The 15,611-nt window shown below is 45.0% G+C and overlaps 1 pseudogene; it reads right to left on the bottom strand.

The window, feature by feature from the left end:
* Window positions 1-14,584, bottom strand: part of LOC102813068 — a 42,546-nt pseudogene extending 27,962 nt beyond the window's left edge.
* Between the last annotated feature and the right edge of the window lie 1,027 nt (window positions 14,585-15,611).

Raw genomic sequence — 15,611 nt, 5'->3', positions numbered from 1 at the left:
TATCTTTTCACTTAATGATGCAACACACAAATACTGACAATATATATTCACATATAACTTAAAAAAAAAAAAAAAAGATTTCACCAAAAGAGTAAAAGGGGAAACCTACAGAATGTGAAAAATCTTTTATAATGGCCTATCAGACATTATCAGACAAGGGACTAATCTTTTAAAATCTACAGGAAACTACAACACCTCTACAAGAAAAAGACAAGTAACCTAATTTTAAAATGGGCACAGGACATGAACAGACACTTCACCAAGAAAGACATTCAGGCAGCCAACAAACATATGAAGAAATGTTCACGATCATTAACCGTCGAGTCGATTCGGACCCATAGAAACCCTGTAGAGGTACAGCTGGTGAGCTTGTACCACCGACCTTGCACAACAAACGACTTTGCAGCCTGACGCATTAGCCCACAGCGCCACACCAGCAGACCCTTAACCATTAACCATTAGAGAGATGCAAATTAAAACAATGAGATATCCTTTCACACCATCAATAACAGCGAAGTTAAAAAAAGCAGAGGACAAGAAATGCTGGTGAGGATGGGGAGAGACTGGGACGCTCCTACATTGCTGGGGGGATTGCAAAATAGTTCAATCACTCTGGAAAATGGTATGGCGCTTCCTCATAAAGTTGGAAATAGAAATACCTTACGATCCTGAAATTCCTCTACTTGGTATATATATATCCACAAGAAATACAATCAAGAACATGAGTTGATACACACGCATCAATGTTTATAGCACCACTATTCACAATAACAAAAAGACAGAGACAGCCTAAGTGCCCATCATTGGAAGAATGTATAAACACACTGTGGTACATCTTCAGGCTTTAGACAGGAGGTTCTGTTGTGCAGCAAACAGCCCACGGCCCTGTGGTGTCAGCTCTGACACTCATTTAGAGAAGGTGACTCCAGGCATGCAAGCCCACTGTCTACAGATGAAAGTGCTAATGGGATTGGAGAAGGACATTGGGATGCCTGTTTAGACTTAGTCCCTCATAGGAGAAATGCTGAGCTCGGAGCTGTTCTCCAATCAAATCACACATAACTTCATCTGCTTTAACAAACGCTCACCAAGTTCTCTTTCCTACTCACCATTTCTTAACTGCTCTTCCAGCGTCTGAGTATCCTCTGTAAACCCCAAAACGTCTCTTTAGTAGAAAGACGGCAGTGGAACCAAGGCCACTAGACAGATTGAAAGCAAATAAATGTTTGGTCTACAAAGCCGGTCAGAGCTTCGTAATTCTCACATCTGATTGGATGGATGCACTCTTGGTCCCCAGCTGTGAGCTGGAGTACTGCTCACTGCGCATGACTGGAACCTGAAATGGGAAAAAGATGGCAGAGTTGAGTAAAGAGTAGTAGGTTGTTGACCTTCATTCAGCCTGTTCTCTGGGCAGACTTCCTGTAAGCAGCGTGGTCCCTTGCTTGCCGTAGTTCTGCTTCAATCGCTGGCATTCAATCCCACAGACTGGGCCGCAGCCGATCCTTCAGATTTTGGAGAAACACGGGGTGTGTCAACTCTACCAATCGTTCAGCCTTAACTAAAGTCTCACGTTACACGAAGTTAACTAGACTCCTGACACAATCATGACATTTCTGCCTAACAGCGCAACAAAAGGTCCTTCAATGTGCCTCTTACGAAATATTTTCCTCCTGAAATGGAGGTAAACACGGTTCTAATATTATGTTCAGAGTCCTGATGTGGTGCTGTGGGTTAATGCGCCAGACTGCAAAGCTGTTTGAACGGCAAGGTCGGCGGTTCAAGCTCACCAGCTGCTCCTTGGAAACCCTATATAGGGTCGCTATGGGTTGGAATTGACTCGAGGCACTTAACAACAACAATAACATTATGCTCAAGGAGCTCTGATAGCGTAGTGATTACGAATCCGGCTGTGGACCTTAAGGTAAGTAGTTCGAAACTACCAGCCGCTCCGTGGGAGAAAGATGAGGCTTTCTGCTCCCTTAAAGATTTACAGCCTCGGAAACCCTGCACAGGGTCGCTATGGGTCGGAACCGACTCGACGGCACTTAACAACAACAAATATTATGTTCCAACAAATATTATGTTCGAAGTCCTGGTGTGGCGCTGCGGGCTAATGAGCCAGGCTGCAAAGTCGTTTGAACCACAAGGTCGGCGGTTCGCGCTCACCAACCACCAGCAGGGATCCCTATGGGTCGGAACCGATCGAAGGCACTAACAACAACACAGGAGTCCTGGTGTTCCGCGAATCAGTTCGACGCTCCAAACCCAAGAGCCACACTTGGGCAACCCTACACAGAAACCGAGTAGACGACACTTAACAATTACATCTTACCTGGCAACGCACCGAAACCCAGGTGCAGGCACCTGCGGGAGGTGAGTGAATGGGGAGGGCCGGACTCTGGGTCGGTGCCGGCTCCCCGGGTCAAACGGCGGGGACAGGGAAATATGGCTCCGCGGTCCGGAGCAACCCAGGGAGGAAAGCAGGCCGCCACCCGGCAAGTCGGCCAGGTCCTCCAGGGCAGAGCGCTGTCCTGAACTGCGGAAGCATCCGCTCCCGGGAAAAGGGGCGACACCAACTACGGCTCCCGATAAGTACACGCACTTCCGCTTTTGGCTACGGAGACGCAGGATGTGCAAGGGGAAGGGATTCAGGAACGTACCATGGAGTGAAGATGGGCGTCCGGAATTGGAGATGTGTCCCGAGCAGAGAGCTTCCTCCAGAGGCGCTGAAGTTCAGTTCCCACTGCTGAGGTTTCACATCAGTTTTCTGTTGTGTTTGTTTCCAACATAGAGAAAGGCCCCTGTATTCCCTGTATTTAACGAATATTTATAATCTGGTCTGGTGCCGTAGGATAAGCCCTTAAGATCGGGTTGAACAGCAAGGTCAGCGGTTCAAAGTCACCTGCCGCTCCTCAGAAATTCTATACAGGTATCGCAGTGAGTCGGAAGTGACTTGATGGAACTTAATAGCAATAACCTGTTTTTTTCTTTTGCAACTTCCCGAAGTGAGTAATAACTTTATGATCTCTCTTTGTCTTGGAACTACTTCCTGAAGTGAGCAGAGACTTTATGATCTTTCTTTGACTACTTTCTGAAGTGAGTAGGGACAATATGAATGAACTCTCCTACTTTTTACTATTTCCTGAAATGGGAATGCAAGCCTTAGAAATTTCAACTAGCCAACAATTTCAACAAGGGAAAAGATTGTGGGGTCAAAGCCCTAGCCCATGAGGTGAGACACAGCCTTAAGACTTGTGTCAGGGATTTAAAAGCCGGAGTGGACTGCCCACTCGGTGTGCTCGCTGGCCTGTCCCTGTTCAGCTGTGAGCACGCAGGAGTAAATTTTGCTTTGCCAAGGTAATTTAGTCTCACCAAGTGTCTTTTGTGCGACATCAGGATTCATTTCTAACAGAGTGGGTACCAACTCATAGTGATCTAATGTACAACAGAAGGGAAGGTTGTGGGGTGGGGTCCTGGTCACTCCGTACATTGTTGCGACGCTTGAGCCCATTGCTGTTACCACATTGCCCATCCATCTCGTTGGGGGTCTTCCTCTTTTGCACTGACACCACTTTAATGGTAGTGTTTGTGTGCCCTGGAGTTGGTTCCAATTCATAGCAACATTGTATAGGGTTTCCGAGGCTGGAAATCTTCACTGGAGCAGAAAGCCTCATCTTTCTCATCCTTCTCCAAGGACTGATGCCTCCTCATAGTATGTCTGAAGTGAGAGACGCAATGGTTTCCAAGAAACATTATGGCTGTACCTTTTCCAATACAGATTGGTTTGTTCTTTAGCAGTGTAATTGTACTTTTTTTTTTCTTAAATGTTTTATTGTGAATTATGTGATAGTTTACATGGGAGAACATTAGTTTTACAGTCATTCTATCGTATATCGTCTCATTGCCATGGTTACCATCCCCTCCATGCAATCCTTCCCCCGTACCCCCCAGGTCTTCAGCACACAGTCGCTCTCCCTCTCTGGATCTAAAGTCTCCAGCTGCTCCATCGCTCCACGTCATCATCTCTGGCTCCATTTCAGGCATCACTGCTTCTCTGGGAGCAGTCCAATTGTACTTTTAATATTCTCCTCCAACACGATAACTCAAATGCATCAATTCTTCTATGGGTCTTCATGAGTCGCAACTGACTCAATGGCATACCACCACCACCAACACCATCGCCCATGGGGAAAAAAAACAGCTAAGGGCTGGGATATTTCCAGGTCAAGAATCAAGGGTAAAGGTAGCTGCTAGGACAGTGGAATGAGGGAGGAATATTTTCCCCATGTGTAGCCTCAGATAGGTGGATGTTTAAACTGGTCAGGATAAGGGTTTACCTCTTGTCATCAGCTCCAGCAGCTGGTGTGCACTGATACCATCTTTCTGTGTTTCCCTTCTCTTCCCTCCTCACCCTCAGCATATGCATATTCCAGTGGGGGCTTGCCTATTTCTTTGAAATGGATGTCAGCATCTCCTAGGGTTATGGGGGCAAAGTCATTGGCGGTTCATCTGTCAGCATTGGTCTCAATTGCTGACAACAGTAACCGGTGCTGTTGCCCGCCTCCCCCTTTCTCCACAGGTGTATTTGTTTCTTAGATCTTCTGTATCAAAGATCTGTAGGATTTGCTGTGTTAATAGCCCTGTGAGCTTGGGCAAGGTACTTGGTCTCAGTTTCACCAGTGCCACAGGAACAAACATGTGTCACCACATTGTGAGAATTCAGGGAGATAAAAAAGTGACAGCATTTAGAACATGGCCAGCCTTCGCCTGGCCAAGGAGCAATGTGAGTCTAGAAGTGACCAAGGGCTGCCGTTCCTGACTGCCAATCTAAATTTTTCTTGCACGAAGACAGACAACAGGGTATTTATTGTAAGTGAAATTTGACTGTATGGTGGCAAAAACACAGGTTTCTTTTGTCCCCATTTATGCTTAGACTTTCTTGAATATATATCAGAGTGTGTATGCTCATCTGTGATGCCCACTGAATGTGTGTGGGGTTTGAACACGTCACTTGTGTCACTGTCCCCTCCTGGTTATGCCTGTGGATTTTAGCAGTGAGGAGGAAGTGAAGAAAGCATTGAAGTACAACAGGGAATATGTGGGTAAAGAAGCACTGGTTGGTTCCATCATGGAGTGTGGCAGGACTGGTCATTCATTCATTCATTCCACAGCATTGTATTGAGCATTTGCTCTGTGTCAGGCACTGTGCTGGTCTCTGGGGGACAGCAGCAAGCAGACAGACAGACTCTGCCCCATGAAGCTGGTTGTGTTTTAGTGACTACACAAAGACTTTCGATTGCGTGGATCATGACAAACATTACAGAGAATGAGTATTCCGGAAAACTTGTGTTCATGAGGCAGTTGTTCAAACAGAACTAGGAAACACTGAATGGTTTAAAACTAAGAACAGTGTGCGCTAGGGTTGTATTCTTTCACCATACTTATAGCAACCTTCAATATGCAGATGATACAGCCTTGCTTGCTGAAAGCGAAAACAACTTAAAATATTTACTGATGAAGATCAAAGACCACAGCCTTTGGTATGAGTTGTACATCAATGTAAATAAAGCAAAAATCCTCACCACTAGGTATATAAACAGAGATAGAAAAGATTGAAGGTGTCAAGGCTTCATTTTGCTTGGATCAACCATCAACACTCAGAGAAGCAGCTATAAAGAAATCAAAAGGATGTATTGCATTAGGCAAATCTGCTGCACAAGACCTCTTTAAAGTGTTGAAGAGCAAAGATACCAGTTTGAGGACTAAGGTGTGCCTGACCCAAGCCACGGTATTTTCAATAACCTCATATGCATGTGAATGTTGGACAGTTAACAAGGAAGACCACTGAAAATTGATGCCTTTGCATTATGGAGTTGGAGGAAATTATTAAAAGCACAACAGACTGCCAAAAGAACAAACAAATCTGTGTTGGAAGAAGTACAGCCAGAGCGCTCTTTGGAAGCCAGGATGGCCCGACTTCATGTCTCATACTGTGGACACTTTATCAGGAGGGGTCAGTTCTTGGGAAAGGATATCACGTTTGGTAAAGTGGAGGATCGGACAAAAAGTGGAAGACCCCTAACGAGATGGATTAGCACAGTGGCAGCAATGGGCTGAGGTGTAAAAACAATTGTGACGTTGGCGCCCCTTAGTCCTCACACTGACATCTTTGCTCTTCAACACTTTAACGAGGTCTTGTGCTGCAGATTCGCCTAATGCAATATGTCGTTTGATTTCTTTATTGCTGTTTTCATGAGTGTTGGTAGATACAAGCAAAATGAAGCCTTTGACACCTACAATCTTTTCTCTATTTATATGGACGTTGTTTATTGGTCCAGTGGTGAGGATTTTTGTTTTCTTTACATTGAAGTGCAACCCATACCGAAGGCTGTAGTCTTCGATCTTCATCAGTAAGTATTATAAGTCCTCTTCACTTTCAGCAAACAAGGTTGTATCATCTGCGTATTGCAGGTTATTAATGAGTCTTCCTCCAATCCTGATGCCACGTTTTTCTTCATAGAACCCAGCTTCTTTGATTGTTTGCTCAGTATACAGATTGAATAAGTACGGTGAAAGAATACAACCCTGTCACACACCTTTCCTAATGTTAAACCATTCTGTTCCCTTGTTCTGTTGAAACAACTGCCTCTTGTACAGTTTCCTCATAAACAAAGTTAACTTTTCTGGAATACTCATTCTCCGTAACGTTGCCCAAAGCATGTCATGATCCATACAATCGAAAGTCTGTAACACCTGAACTCTCACAACTGGGACAGGCTTTGGACCGTGCCATCCCCCAGGCATACTATGCCATCAAGGACTAAGTGTTTGACCACGTGAGTGAGAATCTCTGCTGATCATCCATCTCTGGGTCAAACTCCAGGAAAACACGATTAGCACAAAGGCAGTACGAGGGGGTGATGCTAGCCAGGGTGAGACTTGTATGAACTCTGAGCATTGAGTTCTAAAGTCATGGGATTCACCTTGGCCTTCTTTCCAGAGGTCAACAGCCTTACTCAATGACATATTCCCAGACCACTCTCAAATGCCGACTTCTCATTGTGTGGAGCCACACCTGAGAATGTGATTCTTGCATCAGCAGGTTTTCTGGGCACTTTGTGGATCACTTCTGACAACTCTTATAAGTAGGTTCTCTTACTATCAACATTCTCTAGATGATATTAAGTAACTTACCCAGGGCCACACACCTGCAAAGAGGTGAGGCTTGCTGACTCTGGTGCTCTCACTGTGGACCATGTCCACATCTCTCCAAGAAGTGTCCAGCTGTTGTCCTCCCTGTTCTGGCTTTCCCACCTTTTTCCTAGCCTCTAAAGCCAAGGAGTCCTGGTATGGTGGCGCAGGATAATGCACTGGATCACAAGGTGGGTTTGAACTGCAAAGCTGGGGCTTCAAACTCACTAGCTGTTCCTTGGAAACCCTATACAGGGTCGCTATAAGTCGGAACAGGCTCGATGGCACTCATCAACAAAAAACCAAGGAGAGAACCATTGGACCCTCCTCTCCAGGGGCAGGAAGGCATTTCCTGTCATATTGGTTGTGACTCATGGGTGGTTTTCAGAAGCACATCAACAGACATTTCTTCCTTTGGGTGAACTCAAAAATTGGGCTTTTTAGTTAGCATCAGTCTGGGAGGTTGGAGGCATTGAGTCAAAGTTCACCCATGACTTGTCACAGGCTGGTGGGAAACAAGAGGGCAAATTTCCAGACAACAAACAGGTCTTCTTACTTTCCTCCTCTCCGGGAATCCAAAAGTACTGTGGCCATGGTAGTGGTCCTGGGTGGGGTGGGCACCCAACTTCTCATCCTTGACAGTGAGGTATGTCTGTGATCCAACTGTATGGTTGGGTGTTTCCAGCCCATCTCTGCAAGTCACCCAAACCAGTGACAACCGCAATCAGGGCTGATGCTGACGGTATTCAGAACCTGGTCTTTCATGTATTGTGCTTCATTTAGAAATTGTCTCTAAAGTCATGAAATCAAGGTTCACTGGTAATCACTGGTGGCTGGAATGTGAAATCTGGAAAGAAAAAGGATCGGTGTGTATAACATATATCCTTGGTGGTAGAAATGATACCGGAGATTTCATGCTACGATTTGGCAAGACTTAAATCTCATTCCTTGTAAATACCACTTTCAAACAACCAAGAATGACTATACGTGTGGAACTCACCAGGTGATATACACAGAAATCAACCTAATGCATTTACACTTCTTTTTTATTTGTGGCTCATGGAGATGGTCTGTTGGATACATTTGCAAATTTTCCATTGTATGTGCCTGTATCTGTGTCTACTGGAACATGCCTCACTCAGTGTTCTGTATGTTACGTAGATGAGTTTTTCTGGACACGTATCTTCAGACTCTGCAGTATTTCTGTGTGTACATGTGTGTCTGTGTGGAACTCTTATCGACTGTGTGTGTAAGTACGGTCTGGCCACACCCCATGGGCTGGAGACCAGCAACCAGCAGTAATTACGGAAAATACAGGATTCCCTTCCTGCAGTCAGCCTGAATGCCCAGGACCCTGCCCCTGTGACCTCTGTACAGGCCACGGACTCCGAAGTTACAGGAACAGGACAAGGCAGAGAAGGGGGCCACAGCCAGCACCCATCCCTTTCTGGAAACATTTGTCCATGTGGGTCCTTCCTGGGACTCTTGATAGCCAAATGTTCTCGTGCAGCCCAGTTATTTAGGGGAATGACCTCAATGTCTCTGGACATGGAAACCAACATCTCCTCCCCCACCATGCCCGCGCTGGTAGGGAGCTGGTACTCTGACTCTTAGTCCCTTACCAGCCTGGATGGTACCAATTCTCCAGCACTTCATGACACCTCACTGCTGTTCATTCTTGTCTAAGCGTTAGGTTAGCATCAGACCCATTCTTGTCCATCATTTCATGATGGTACTCGGTGACTCCATAGACCTGAGCACAGGTGGAGCACAATTGCAGCCGCTTACTTCTCTCATGGTGCAGAAAGCAGCATCCCGGGGGGATTGCCCCCTCTCACTCCTGTATTGTTTGGTTGTGTTTTTACCTTCCCTAGATGGGACAGGGTATGCATGTAGCAAATGAGGCTGGCATAGGCCTTGGCAGCAATTAACAGGTAATGTTAGAGAAGACGTTCTTTTCTTAGCACTCTTAGTTTCCTAAGCTGTGTTGATAGAATTTGCAGTACTCAGCCAGGAACCCAAAGGAAGGGATCTAGAAGGTTGGGGTTTTTCATCATGACATGACCTCAAAGACCCAGTGGTGAGCTCCAATGATCCAAAGCAAGCACTGGTGTATTCCTAGCATCTACCACCAGTTCTGGAGTAGATTACACTTTCCAAGTGTGTCCCATCATGACGCTCTTTTGTTCTGATTTTCATTCAGTTGAATCTTGGAGGAGGCAAGTGAGGCTGAGCTAGGGTTACATGAGATGGTGAGCAAGGGTTCATCCCTTCTTAGCATCCTGCATGTGTTCCTGGGCTCTCACCTCCTCTCTTCTCAGTTCTTGACTTTGTTAAACATTCTGAATCCTGAAGATCTCTGTCAAGCTCTTCTGGAACCCCTGCCACCCCCACCCTAGCTTTTTGATATGGGACTGTTGTCAACAGAATGACCCCATACTGAGCCGAGTCCATGGAGACCACTGGGAAGACCTAAGTCAGGATGTGTGCACACTAATGCTCTTTCAACCCCTCGGAGCCACTTCCTTTCATTCTGACTTTCCTTTGTTCTCTCTGTTCGATGGCACTCTTCCCAGCTGCCACCAGATTGAGATGATTTCCTGCCACAAGTCCTCCTTTGACCCCCTTTGAGGTCATGTCATAGAAAAGCACTTGAAGAATGAAGGCATGGCAGACCAAGGTGCTGGGGTGAGTGCGGATTGTGCAGACACAGAATTACCCTTCAGAGTAGAGACACATGCATGCTTCTTCCTGTCCTGGTTTTTCAGTGTGTTGTCATCGCATACATTGTGCTATACGTCAGATAGAGAAAGTGAGTCCAGCCATCAGCATCTCCTGATTGGATGAGATGGTGAGTAAATCTGAATGTCCTTGGGAACTAGTTTTTCTGTTGTTAGTTGCCGTCGAGTCTGTATTGACTCATATCGACCCTATGCATAACAGAACAAAACCTACCCAGTCCTGTGCTAGCCTCACAATCAACGCTACGCTTGAGCCCATTGCTGCTGCCACTGTGTGAATCCATCTCACTGGGGGTCTGGCTCTTCTTCACTGACCCTCCGCTTTACCAAGCATGATGTCCTTCTCCAGCATTCTGCTGCTGTCCACAACCTTTTCAGGGTCCAAACATTCAGAAGTACTCCTTCTCTCCGTCTTCCTAGTCTGTCTTAGTCTGGAGGCTCCAGCAAAGCCTGTCCATCAAAGACGACCCTGCAGATACTGAAAATACCGGTGGTCAAGCTTTCAGCATCACAGCCCCATGCAAACCACCACAGTACAGCAATCTAACAAGCAAGTGGGAGCAAAGACGTATAAAAACCTTTTAAAGGGAAAGCAAACTTCATAATGTCCATTGGTTGGTGATATTCCCAATGAAGACAACCTGAATGTATGAAAAGAGACAAAAGAACACTTTGAGGCTTATCTAGAACCATGTGGTACAACTGAAAATATGGCTTTTAATCACTGAGTGTCTTTCGGTCTGAGCTATCACGCAGGTACTAAGAAAAATGGAACACTAAAGGGTTTCCTCGTCCTTTACGTTCATGAGCTAAGTCCAGTATAGTAACTTACATGTTTGCTAAGAATTACCAAAGATTCAGAGAGGCTTCCATGATCCTTTCACATACGTCATTCATTTTTAAGTATGACTTGCCATGTGTCCATAAGAAGCAATTAGTGAAGACCTTCCCACAAGCGTGAATCCTCCCCATCTTGGAAAGTAGGGGGAGAAATGTACAAATTTTCCCACTACACTTTCTCTGCACTACTTGGTTTCTATCACATGCGGATTCCTTCAGGTTTTCAAAAATATTAGGGATGAACTAAAGCGTTGCAACATTAGTACACATCTTGTGAGTCTTCTCACATGTTTTTAAAAGGTTAAGTGAGAATTTGTTTTTCTCATTTCTTACATTCTTAAGGTCAGTGGTTCAAACCCACCGACTGCTCCTTGGAGATCCTATACAGGGTCATAATGAGTCAGATTGACTTGATGACAGTTAAGAACAACCTTCATGGGAGCTCTCTACACTGTGAGTTCGTGAATGGCTAGCTAGTACTGTGGGTTCAGTCTAGACCTTATGTTCATAAGGTCTCTCTCCACAAGATCTTACATGAACAGTGAGGTGTGAGGATCTTCGCCACATTTATTACATTTATAAGGCTTCTCTCCTCTGTGTGTTCTTTTGTGTACACTGAGGCATGAGGACCAATTAAAGGCTTTCCCACATTCCATACTCATAAGGCTTCTCTGCACAATGACACCTTACATGCTGAGCTACTCCTAAGGATTGTAAAGGCTTTCCCACTGCCCTGACAATCATACAGTATCTCTATTTCTAACTCTCTGAGGAAGTGCCATACTGTTTTCCACAGTGGTTGCACCATTTTACAGTCCTACCAGCAATGTAGGAGGGTCTCAATCTCCCCACATCCTCACCTGCATTCATTCTTTCCTAGTTTTTCTAACTTTGCTTTCAGCGCTGGAGTAAGATGATAGTTCATTGTTTCAATTTGCATCTCTCTAATGGCTAATTTTTTTGAGTTATGGTGTTGGATGAGAATATAGAAAGTGCCATGGGCTTCCAAAAGAACAAACAGATCTGTGTTGGAAGAAGTGCAGCCAGAGTGCTCCTTGGAGGTCAGGATGGCTGAACTTCGTCTCTCATACTTCAGACATAATATCCTTCTGCTGGAGAAGGATATCATGTTTGTCAAGGTGGAAGGTCAGAGAAAAAAAAGAAGACCCCCAGTGAGATGGACTGGCAAAGTGGCAGCATCAATGGGTTCAAGCATGGCAACAGTAGTGAGGTTGGCCCAGGATTGGGCAGTGTTTCATTCTGTTGTGCATAAGGTCGCTATGGGTCGGTACTGACCTGACGGCACCTAACAACAACAACAACAGTGGCTAATGATCGTGAGCATTTCTTTATGTTTCTTCACCACCAGAAGAAGGTCCTCTTTAGAGAGTAGCCCTTTGTCTGATTTGTCACTGCCAAAAATTTTGCCGCATTCTGTGGATCTCTCTTTACCTTTTTGATGAATCTTTTGATAAGTGCTCTTACTTTTAGGAGGTCCAAGTCATCTGTTTTTTCTTCTCCTGTTTGCTGCCAACACAACTATGAATGTGGTGGAGAAAATAGCGGGCAAAATGATGAAAACTTCTTAAATATTATCAAACATATTTTTTTAAATGAGTTGGTGAGCCTGGGGGATCAGGACCATAGCCTTGGGGGACACCAGTTAATGGGTGTAACATAGTCCAAAAGACAATATTTGACATACTTCTTTGGTGAGTAGCGTTTGGGATATAAAAGCTCATGATCAACCATCTAAGGTACAACTATGGGTCTCCCCATGTGCGGGAAACAAAACAGTAATGAGCATTGAAGATGCTTGGAATCAATTAGTCTAACAAACTGATGGAACATGTGAACATTAGTGTCCAGGACTCTGAGATGAGAGGAACTAGATGGTACCCAGCTAACACGACCAACTGCTCTGAAGGGATCACATGACAAGGTCCCGGATAGAGTGGAAGGAAATGTGAAATGAAACTCAAAATTATTCAAAAAATAATAATAAGATGGGGCTCTGGTCAGAAAGAAAGGTGCTCTGGCAGCATAGTGGTTATGAGTGGGACTGCTAACCTCAGGGTCGGCAGTTCAAAAGTACCACCTGTTCCATGGGAGAAAGATGAAGCTTTCTGCTCCTCTAAAGATTTATATCCTCAGAAACCCTATGCAGGGTCGCTATGAGTCAACCAACTTGACAGCTCTTAACAACAACAACAATTGGTCAGAAAAAGACTGATGGAACCCTAGACTATGGGTGTCAACCACACATGAGGTCTGGAGAGGATCTCACCCTTGATGCCTAATTTTCAGCCAAGCAGTAGATAGGTTTATAAGGGCATGGCAACAGTAGTAACATATGCTCACCATGGAATGGTCAATCGTTTAAAATCAAAAGAGTAATGCTTACCTAAGGACAAAGCTGAGAAGGGAATGGGGAAGGGAGAGGAATGGAAATGGCAGCCACAGGGAGGAAGCAGGAGGACTGTTGTGCAGGGAGGGGGTTGTAAGCATGGAGATGACACGAAGTGTGTGATGTGTGGAATGTAAAACTGATGATCTTCTCTGCAAACCTTCACTCAATTCACAACAAAATGTTAAAAAAAGAAACAAATGACTGAGTGTGTTCCTCCCTTTTGCTTTTCCAACGTCAGATGTTTGTATATTTCATTTTAATACTTCCCAGTTATTCTAATGCTTGCTGGTGAAGGTGTGGAGACGTGGGTCCCTTCTACACTGATGATGGGACTGTAACATGGTGCAACCATTGTGGGAAATGGCATGGCGTAGCCTCAAAAAGTTGGAAATAGAAATACTGTATGATCCAGCGATTCCTGTCCTTGGTGTATATCCTCAAGAAAAGAGAGTTGTGACACGGAGAGACGTCTGCACACCCATGTTCACTGTAGCACTATTCACAAGAGCAAAAAGATGGGAACTGCCCAAATGCCCATCAACAGAAGAATGGTTAAACAAACTGGTACAAATACACAAGGGAACATTACAAAATGCTCAAGAATAATGAAGAATCTGTGAATACCTAATAACATGGATGCACCTGGAGGACATTATACTGAGTGAAACCATTGTTATTGTTGCTGTTAAGTGGCACTGAATAGGTTCCGACTCAGCGACCTTGTATAAGATTCCAAGGAGTAGCTGGTGAGTTTGAAATGCTGACCTCGCAAGGATAAATGTTACATAAGACCATTGTTATACAATGTTAAGAAAAGGTTTTGTTGATAAGAGAAATATTCTACAATGATCTCCAGGAGTGGGCAGGACGGGAAAACTATTCATGGAGTAGAGGATAGACACATGTTCACTTGGTTGATGGGGAAGGCAATGCATGAGTGAAGTTGACACGGGCAATGTGAAGGTGGTGAAGACACATGGAAGAGTACAGGAGTTAAATGAACACAGGTGCACTGTTAACCAATGGTAAGGGAAAGATTGCAGTCACTGTAATGGTACAAAGTGCATGATTTGTTGAATGAGGGACAGATGATCCATTCTATAAACCACTCAAATCACAATAAAGTTTTAAAAATGAAAATAAAAAGAATATAGAAAAAAGTCTACAAACTAACATTTTTAGAAATGTAACACCAGTTCTAGGCACAGGTAGGCTCAGAAAACAATAATTTAGGATAGGTAACAGGCTTCTCATAAAACATGAACATCTCAAGCAAAACGATCCTCGGCTAACAAAAATATTATAAGGTCCTAGACCTCACCCAGGATCCAACTTGCCTGTCTCCAGGTTTATTCCCTAGTGAGCTGATGACAGGGACAACCCGCAGTAGGACCACATACATAGTCAGGCCTCCTCCCCTGACAATGTCCTCTCCCTTTCTTTGTCTTCTGCACCAGGTGAGAGGTGGTGCTGGAGACTGAGAACCGCACAGAAAAGGCGCTAGTACGTGGGGAGCCAAGAGCGCTATTGACAGAGACAGTATAGGATAGCTCTGGAGGAGCTGGGGCTCAGCCACCTCAGTCGGAGCCGCTGCATCTTCAGGCTTTAGACAGGAGGTTCTGTTGTGCAGCAAACAGCCCACGGCCCTGTGGTGTCAGCTCTGACACTCGTTTAGAGACAGTGACTCCAGGCATGCAAGCCCACTGTCTACAGAGCAAGGTGCTAATGGGATTGGAGAAGGACATTGGGATGCCTCTTAAGACTTAGTCCCTTGGACTGTAGAGTCACCAGTTCCCTTTAGAAGAAACATGGAGCACAGAGCTGGTCCCCTACCAAGTCACATCTAACTCTATCTGCTTTAACAAACGATCACCAAGTTCTTGTTGCTACTCACCATTTCTTGACTACTTTACCAGCAACTAACTGAATGTCCTCTGTAACCCCCAAAATCCACTTCAGTAGAAGGATGGCCCTTGAAGCAAGACAACTAGGCAGGTTGAAAGCAGATAAATATTTGGTCCACACAGCCAGTCAGAGCTTTTGAAATTCTCACATCTGATTGGATGGATGCACAAGATACCTAGACCCCAGTTAGGCAGACTTGAGGACATCTCTCTGTGGCATGCCTGGAACCTGAAATGGGGAAAAGATGGGAGAAGACAGTGTTGAGTAAAGAGAGAGTAACAGGTTCTTGACCTTCCACCCTTTCTCTGTGCAGACTTGCAGTAAAACGGTGTGTGGCTCCTTGTTTGCAGTTGTTGGGGTTTAATCGCTGTCGTTCAATCCCACAGAGTCTGCCTGAGCCAGTCCTTCAGATCTTGAGAAACACTGGGATGTGATCTCTACAAACTGCTCAGCCTTACCTTAATATTGGGGAATCCTGGTGTGATACTGTAGGATAAGCACTCAACCACAAAGTTGGTTTGAAC

Source organism: Chrysochloris asiatica, unplaced genomic scaffold, assembly GCF_000296735.1.
Source record: "Chrysochloris asiatica unplaced genomic scaffold, ChrAsi1.0 scaffold00125, whole genome shotgun sequence".
Classification (NCBI taxonomy): Eukaryota; Metazoa; Chordata; class Mammalia; order Afrosoricida; family Chrysochloridae; genus Chrysochloris; species Chrysochloris asiatica.
The sequence above is the reverse complement of the archived record's forward strand: the minus strand, read 5'-3'. Positions and strand labels throughout refer to the sequence as shown.